The sequence below is a fragment of the Copadichromis virginalis genome, linkage group LG7, assembly GCF_057382275.1.
Source record: "Copadichromis virginalis isolate Kocher_CV1m ecotype Utaka linkage group LG7, C_Virginalis_male_GT1.1, whole genome shotgun sequence".
NCBI classification, from domain to species: Eukaryota; Metazoa; Chordata; class Actinopteri; order Cichliformes; family Cichlidae; genus Copadichromis; species Copadichromis virginalis.
Window position 1 is genome coordinate 15,384,958 of NC_140624.1, and position 8,811 is coordinate 15,393,768.

The 8,811-nt window shown below is 40.1% G+C and overlaps 1 long non-coding RNA gene across 1 annotated transcript; it reads right to left on the reverse strand.

Moving 5' to 3' along the window:
- Positions 1–174: 174 nt before the first annotated feature.
- Positions 175–1,393, reverse strand: LOC146704720 (uncharacterized). The gene is made up of 2 exons (XR_014921669.1): positions 1,361–1,393; positions 175–955 (listed from the first exon to the last, which is right to left on the reverse strand). It is a non-coding gene; the product is annotated as an uncharacterized LOC146704720 (long non-coding RNA).
- Positions 1,394–8,811: the final 7,418 nt, after the last annotated feature.

Below are 8,811 nucleotides of genomic sequence, written 5' to 3' on the forward strand. Positions count from 1 at the left end.
TTTTTTTTGTTATGCCTCCTCCTTCTCTCCTATGAGCAAAGTACCATTTATCCACCGCTAGATGGAAGCAAACACACTGGCTGAAACCGCCTGTTAAACCCCCTGACTTGGCTGTGACTAAATCGTCCTACACACCATTGTCAGCACTGACTGTGACATTTACAAAATAAATAAATAAATAAAAATCTTACAAAATTTAAAAAAACATTTTGGAGTCTATAATGGAAGGACTAAGCAGGTTCGCTAACATTTACTAAAAAGGCAATACGGAAAAATAAAACAATAGGGGGAAGCACATTCATTCTAAATATTAGGACAAATATAGTTAAGTTCCCTGTTTAGAATGAGATCATTATATCTATGCACATGTGTTAAGCGGCACATTGTAATGGGCATCTTGTTTTGTTTGCTGGATATAATTGAATCTATTCCACCTATTTACAACAACCTGTCATCTTTACAGGTAGTACTAAAAGGCTTCAATGATTAGTATAGTCAATGTTCTGGTGTTTTTCATTGTGCTGGGGGTTTGAGATTCTCTGGATATACAGTCCTGTGCAAAAGACTTGAGGCACATTTTATTTCATTTTATTTTGGGAGGAAAAACAAGAAATGTGTGTAACCATTTATTGAAATGTGCAAATATAACTGGGTAATTACAGCATGTATAAGGCATAAACAGTTTATACAATTGTAACAAGCTTTGGTGCGACAACCTTTATTCTTCAACACAGCCTGAACTCTGTTAGGCAGCTTTATTATTGTTTCTTTAAGTAGTCTTCGGGAATAGTTCTCTGGGCTTCTTGAAACGTGTTCAAAGCTCTTTTTGGATACTGGGAACCTTTTGTTCCTTCCTCTGTGATCCCACACTGCTTCAGTGGTGTTGAGGTCTAGGGAGGCTGCTCTGTGTTTTTCTGTCCAGGCATGCTTTTACTGCATTGGGATCATTATGATGCTGTAAAATTAAACCATTGTCAGTCAGAAACATCCCAGATGGTACAACATGGTGAATCAAAATACGATTGTACTTTTCTAAATTTACAATTCCATAAATTTTGACAGGATCCCCAACACAGCTGGCTGAAATGGAGTCCCAGACTTCCACTGTGTTTTATAGATAGCTGTAGGCACTCACCATTGTAACTCTCTCCTGACATATTAATGATGACTTGAACTAAAACCTTCAAATTTGGATTCATGAGTCCATAAGATCTGTTAGCACTTCTTTTCAGTCCAGTTTAATTTATGTAATTTGGCATATCTCTGCCTTTACTCCATGTTTGCTTTCCTTAAGAATGACTTCTTAACAGCCATTGAGAGCATCTGTAATGAAGCTTCAGGGAACAATAAATGGACCAACCAGAGGGCCAGATCCACATCCCAGGTCCCGTGTAGGGTGTTGGCTGGATTTTTGTCCTGGTTATTGAGAGCATGACTTTCGGATACTGTTTGTTTGCTGATAGCTTTTGTTTTAGGTCTAGTTCTTCTGTAACTTAACAAATGAACAAACAATAGGCACTCCTCTAAAAATGATCAGGTTAAAGGAGTGAACTGCAAATGTGTGTGAATACAACCAATGTCCAAAGAAAAAAATCATTAGGAAGACTGAAGAACGACTGCACAAGACCACTTCAAAAATTCTTCAATAAAGCACTGTATTTGTGTGGTTTCTGATTTCTGTATTGATTTGGTTATATTATGTAGTGAACTTGATTTTAGATTTCTGGCTTACTTACTACCATTGTGTGGGACCTATTTTCAATGTTTATGAAAAAAAGTGATTTTTCAATCTCAGATTCCTTGCCTTTGGCTCATGTTCTGTGAAGAATATATCAAATAGCACATTTTCATTGACTTCACACCTCTAATTACTGTGTTTCACCTCAATGTACTTGCTATTCCTGCACAAGATTCCAACATTGTTATATTTAAAGTACCTGCACGTATTTGCTCCAGCATTCCTGCACGTTACCCTCTGTTTTACAGCAACCATTATCTATCTTCTCACACTCTATCCTAGCTGTAAATCAGGCATCAGACATAACAAATAAAATTGTTTTGTGGCTCCTTACCAATCAAGATTGTAAAAAAGAGTCTCTGCTCAAAGAACCTCAGAGATTTTAGTTCAGAAAGAAGATTTGGAAAATCACAAAGAAAGAGTTTCCAGAATAGAGTCCTTTCACCATTATTGGATGGGGCAGTGCAGACAGTAGAGAGAAAGGTGGAATGACACAAAGGAAATGGTCTGGGGTAGACTGAAACCCAGCCCCCTTCAGTAAGAGCTCTTACCTTCAGTTCATGGCTCACCTGCTCAACCAGGTGAGCAATCTAAGCCCTGTCAGAGTCTGACGGTGAGTTTAACGATGAGAATGAGACACGCCATCAGTTAAAAAACACAAACTGAATGGTCTGCTCGCAAAGAAATGAGTCATCCTGTATGACTGCTGATGTGGTGCAATCAGAGACAAAATAAAAGGGTGATTCCTCTTATCAAATCTCAGATAAGCTGGCACAAACTGGCTCTTTGTTCAGTGCGGCTGATACAGTTATATAGGTGGACGCAAACCTGTTCACCTGTGATGTTTTATTAGATAGTAAACATAATTGTTCAAGATTAACATGTTTTTTTATTATGATTATGATTATTTTTTTCAAAATTTTACCTTAAAAATGATAGACCTTTTATTCATAAATGGGCGACAACAGGGGTCAATATCAATCATGTGGTCTGCATCACTTAGAACTGAAATAAAGCTGGTTTTAGGGTTCTGTTGATTTAAAAACACAATAATCCACCCAATCCCCCTCCAATATACAGACACACAGTCACAGATACACACACACACATGGCTGTTGGTTCTCACAAGGATAGTAGAATGCAGATTTCTGTCCTCACAAAGAAAGCTAGACACAAACACACACACACACACAACATCCAGTGGCTGCTTTTCCCCTCCAGCACAACTATTTTGATGAGCACTTCCTTTACTGTTGTTCTTGCAGAGACACGTTTTTACAGCACAATCACCTACTGAAATCATTTTTAAGTCTCTATCAACAATTTATGTACACACTATTTTATATTTGTCACGTATGGAGGGTCATGTCACATAAAAACCTTATTAAAGCCAGTATGAGATTAAATCAACAGGATAGCCATGACTAAGCATACAATAAAATTGAATGACTAAACATTTGGCCTATCATAATTTGACTAATGTATGTATCTGATACTACAATTAGATTCTGTGTCACCTCAATGTATTTAAACCTGCCTGGTGTCATTACAGCTATACTTTATTGAGCTATGTTTTCATTCTGTTTTAATGATTTTGTGAGATGATGGGGATATGATTCCAGTCTGGATCTATTTCTGTGGCCCTCTTCTTAAACTTTAACTAAAGAAAAGGCAAAGTAACATGTCAAATGGGTGGTCCTCCGTGCCTTGTTATTAAGGAGGATTTTCATCATTAGTCTTGGAATCCTGGAAAGGCAACGCTCACCCAGGAAAACCCACATCTCAAGGAAGATAGGCGATATGAGGGCGGAGAAAAAGTGGTTGCGAAAATAAGCTGCTGTATTTCTGTACTCCACCACACCCCTAAGAGGAGGACATCATAATTACACCCACACAGGATTGTAGAACCACTTCAAGGGTGATGGAGGGGGTGGGGGCACTGCTACTAAATTTGACCCCAGTGTAAGAAGACTGGCTGGGGTGGATAGGAGGTGGAGTGAAAATGCTGCAGATAGTCTCTTTCCTGAACTCCACGCCAGAGAGGAAAAGACGTGCCAAACAAAGTCCTGCTCTAAACAAATCTAAGCAAATATATACAAACATCCACTGCTGAGGGGATTAGTTCCAGGAAATGTCTGCTCAACAAAGAAGTGAAAGTCTTATATTTCATACATATATATATATATAATCAAATTCAAATTTTATTTGTCACACACACACAACCATACACAGTATGACATGGGGGTGAAATGCTTGTAGCTGTACAATGCCCGACCATTAAATGACAGAAAAAAGGTTTTACAGTATTTACAATTTACAGGTTACTACAAAATTTACAAATTAACTTAGGAATTTACAGTAAAAAATGTGCAAACAGCAGAAAGAGATTATAAAGATTATAAATTATAGGAAATGTGTGGTGGTGTGTGTGGTGATGTGATGTGTGTGAGAGTCCAGTCTTATAGTGATGTGTGTGGGAGAGTCCAGTCCTACACCTGGTTCAGGGCCTGAATAGCCTGGGGGAAGAAGCTCCTCCTCATTCTCTCTGTTTTGGCCTTAAGGGAGCGGAAGCGCTTCCCAGACCTCAACAGTGAGAAGAGTCCATTGTTGGGATGGGAGAGGTCCATCATAACCTTCCTAGCTTTGGACTTGCACCGCTTGGTGTAGATGGACAGCAGGTCAGGGAGCTCTGATTGAATGATGCGTTCGGCTGAGCGCACCACCCTTTGCAGATCTCGTCTGTCCTGCTTGGTGCTGTTCCCAAACCAGGTGCAGATGTTTGCCGTCAGGATGCTCTCGATGGTGCAGGAGTAGAAGTTCTTGAGCACCTTCAGTGGCAGATGGAAGTCTCTAAGTCTTCTGAGGAAGAAGAGACGCTGACGGGCTTTCTCAACCAGGGTGTTGATGTGACAGGACCATGACAGGTCCTGAGTGATGTGGACACCCAGGTATCGGAAACTGTCCACTCTCTCCACTGGCGTGCCACTGATGATGAGGGGTTTGTAATTCCTCGCCTGCTTTGTAGTGAAGTCCACGATCAGCTCCTTAGTCTTGCCGATGTTTAGGAGGAGGTTATTCTCCTGGCACCAGTTCTCCAGGTTCCTAATCTCCTCCAGGTAGGCCGTCTCGATGTTGTCGGAGATCAGGCCCACAACAGCAGTGTCGTCAGCAAACTTGACAATGGAGGTGGTGTCTGATGTGGCTACACAGTCATAAGTGTACAGTGAGTACAGCAGGGGGCTTAAAACACAGCCCTGAGGCGCTCCAGTGCTGGGTGAGATGGAGGGGGAGACTTGTTTTCCCACCCTCACTGATTGGGGTCTGTCTGTGAGGAAGTTGAGGATCCACTGACACAGTGATGAGCTGAGTCCTAGATCCATCAACTTGGTGAAAAGCTTAGAGGGAATTATTGTGTTGAATGCTGAACTGTAGTCCACGAACAGCATCCTAACATAATTCCCTCTGCCAGTGTCCAGGTGACTCAGGGATGTGTGGAGCAGGTGAGATATGGCATCGTCTGTGGAACGATTAGTCCGGTAAGCAAACTGAAGTGAGTCGATGGTGGCAGGAAGTGAAGAAGTGATGTGATCTCTCATCAGTCTTTCAAAACACTTCATCACAATTGAAGTCAGTGCTACTGGACGGTGGTCATTGTGGCAAGAGGGCTGTTGTTTCTTTGGAACAGAGACAATGATAGACTGTTTGAAGCACGTGGGAACCACTGCTTGGGCCAGGGAGAGGTTGAAGATCTCCGTGAACACCGGTGCTAGCTGGTCAGCGCAGGCTCTCAGGACCCGGCCAGGGATTGCATCTGGTCCTGCTGCCTTCCTGGTGTTCACCCTCCTGAAGGTGTTCCTCACGGCATGCTCTGTGATGATGAATGCATTTTCTTCACTGGTGCACTCCGAGCGCGCGCAGCCGTTTGTTGTTTTAATTGCTGCGGCGTCGAAGCGAGCATAAAACGTGTTCAGCTCATCAGCCAGTGAAGCATCGGCATTCATCATTGACGAAGCTGGTCGTTTATCATTTTATCACCTCATGGCACATGAGGTGATAAAATGGGGTCACCGTGTACCCATTTAACTACCTGAACACCCTCTTATGTGAAAGACAGAGTAGCTTGTGGGATCCTACACATACTGGGAAATGTGTTGTGTCTGTTCACATGAGTGTTTGTGTGAGAAAGAGACAGTGCCTTCCCAAAGTTAACCCTGGACATTTTGCTAAACAAATTACACAAATGAAGTTTTACAAGACATCACTGACTAAAAAAGGAAACAAAATCCTTGTGACCATGTGACCTCTGTTTTGGTTTAAAGCAGCAGCAGCATTTTCATTGTGAATTGACAGATCTTATCACAAGGGCTGGGTTGTTGCTATGGCTTCTTCTTCTTTTATTTTTAGCTTTTTCATTGGTTTCAGTGTGTGAATAAGTGAACCAATGATTAGGAGACAAGTTGGGACAGAGCCATGTTTACCGCTGTGTAGCATTCCCTCTTCTTTAGACAACACTCTGTAAATATCTTTCAGCGCCTGTGGTGCCTTTTCCGATCTATAAAGTTCCAGTTCTATGTATAATGGGTCAGAGATGCAGCCACTGAATGCAAGTCAGATGTTTCATCTCATCTTTAGTCTGTAAAAAGTGTCCATCTCTTTGCAATTTTTATGTTGAGGAACAGTAATGTTGTAAATGTAGATTTTTGCAGACTGGTGATTCTCTGTCCATCCTCACTTCTGAAAATCTCTGCCTCTCTAATGTCCTCTTATCTATGCATATTCATGTTACTGACCTGTTGTCTATGGAACGCCAGGACTGCCATAATGAATTAATTAAATACACCATTAAATAATTAATTAAATGTGGCAATAATTAATTAAAATTGGAATTAATTAATTAAATAAATAGTTATGACACATGTAATTAATTAATTATTGCCACATTTAATTAATTATTTAATGGTGTATTTAATTAATTCATTATGCGATTCACATTCGTATATACGCAGCCAATCAACGTAGTTGACAGGCTATGACAGCGTCCTTATGTGCCGACACTGGTGTTTTAGCTAGCAAAGCGGTGTGGCTGATGTGGAGTGAAGCCAACGTGTACAACCATTGGAGATGTGAGCAGGACAGACGAAAAATTGATGGGAAAAGTGTGGACTTTATAACAGTTTTTAAATTGTGTTGATAGGCCACATAACACCAGAGTTGTGATAAAAAGAAATGCAATGTTTGGTTTTCTTCCTTAATACTATCGTTGTTTATATTTACTGCGGGAAGAAACGGTAAAAACTGCGTTTTATAAGAAAAAAAGCTTGAAAGCATTCTCCGCCTGTGAGCAAAAACAACCCCGCCCCCTCTCCCCCGCTGCCCCTTTCCTATTCGTCCAAAAAAGTACCATGCCGACCAATCAAAAAATGATATGGCAACCTGGCATCTAGTTGTTAGGAAACGGGGGAAGTTTTAGGAGTGACGGCAGTGTTTTGAGATGTGAGAGATTTGAGACATTTAGCGCAAATCTTGTGTAGTTAGTGTGTAGTGTAGTTTTGTTGTGTGTGTCAGAACAATGAGGCGACTGCTGAATGTTACAGGTGTTACAGGAGTGATACATCTCCTGTTGTCAGGCCTGCAGGTATCAGGCTGTTTTTCTCCTTTATCTCATAGTGGACAGAAATTATTTGTTGGAGTAGCACAAATTTGTGTGGCATCAAATTTGATGCAGAACAGTAAATAGTTTGAGATGTTTAGTTAAAAACGCCTTGGCTGCATTTAAAAAATAGCTGCAAAAAACGTTGTTTGCTAAACTCAGTTACTTTTTTTGAAGAAGTAACTATATAATTAATTGCCCAACATTGGTCATTATATACTGTATTTTGCAGACAGAGAGTTACATGACTCTCTCCCAGACCACAGACTCATACTCATGATACAAGTCAGAGCTTTATAAAAAGAAAAAAAAAGAAAGTTGTGTTTTCGAAATTGGGGTTCAAGTTATTTTTACTTCCAATAGTCTTAACATGTCAATGACTAGATTTTTTTTTTACATTTTCATTGTAAGTGGGCTAAAGTAGTTAATTAAAGGTAGTCTAACATAAATGTAAATGCTGTCATTTGATTTGATTTTAATAAACCATGTAACTTGGATGGATTCGATGCTGGCATCACCACAGTGCACACGTCTGATGTCGCTCACAGTGGTCCCAGGGATCGCTCAGGGAGTTTGTGTGCTTGCTCAGACACATGAAAAATTAGAGGAAACATTGCTCCTGGTACAACTTAACTTTTTGAGACTTGTAGCTGGCTCAAATTTAAAAAGAGATCATATTTTTCTATGAAAAAGTAAAATGTCTCAGCTATTTGTTGTTTTTTTTTTAATCATCTGTTTATTATAAAAGCTGAGAAAGCGACCAGCATAGTATGGAAACTTCCAAAAATTTAAAATGCATCAAAGAATCGTACATATCATATAAACATAGAAACAGTGTATAAAAGAAAACAAGCACAGACTTCTCCAGATAAACATTTCCTTGTAAATTTTAATTACTGACTGGCTTTTAATAGTTGATACACATTTTAGAGACTTTGAGAAACATAAACATAATTCTGCACTGCATATACATACAAGGTCTTGAAAAATTGGGTCCCATCTTATCTTAAGAACCTCCTTGTACCATACCACCACAATAGAGCACTTTGCTCTCAGATTGCTGGTTTACATGTGGTTCCTAGAATATTTAAAAATAGAATGGGAGTCAGAGCCTTCAGCTTTTAGGTTTCTCTTCTGTGGAGACAGCTCCCAGTTTGTATTTAGGGAACAGAAACCATTTCTACTTTTAAGATCAGACTTAAAACTTTGCATTTTAAGGAAGCTTATAGTTAGGGCTGGATCAGGTGACTCCTCCCTTATTTGGCTGCCCCTCCCTGAGCCTGATTTTGCTGGATGTTTCTTCCCCTTAAATGGGAGTTTTTTACTTCCTATTGCCGCTAAAATGGTTGATCACAGGGGTTTCTATGATTGATGATTGTTGATCTACCTTGCAGCATAAAGTGCCTGTAGGTAACTCTCCGTG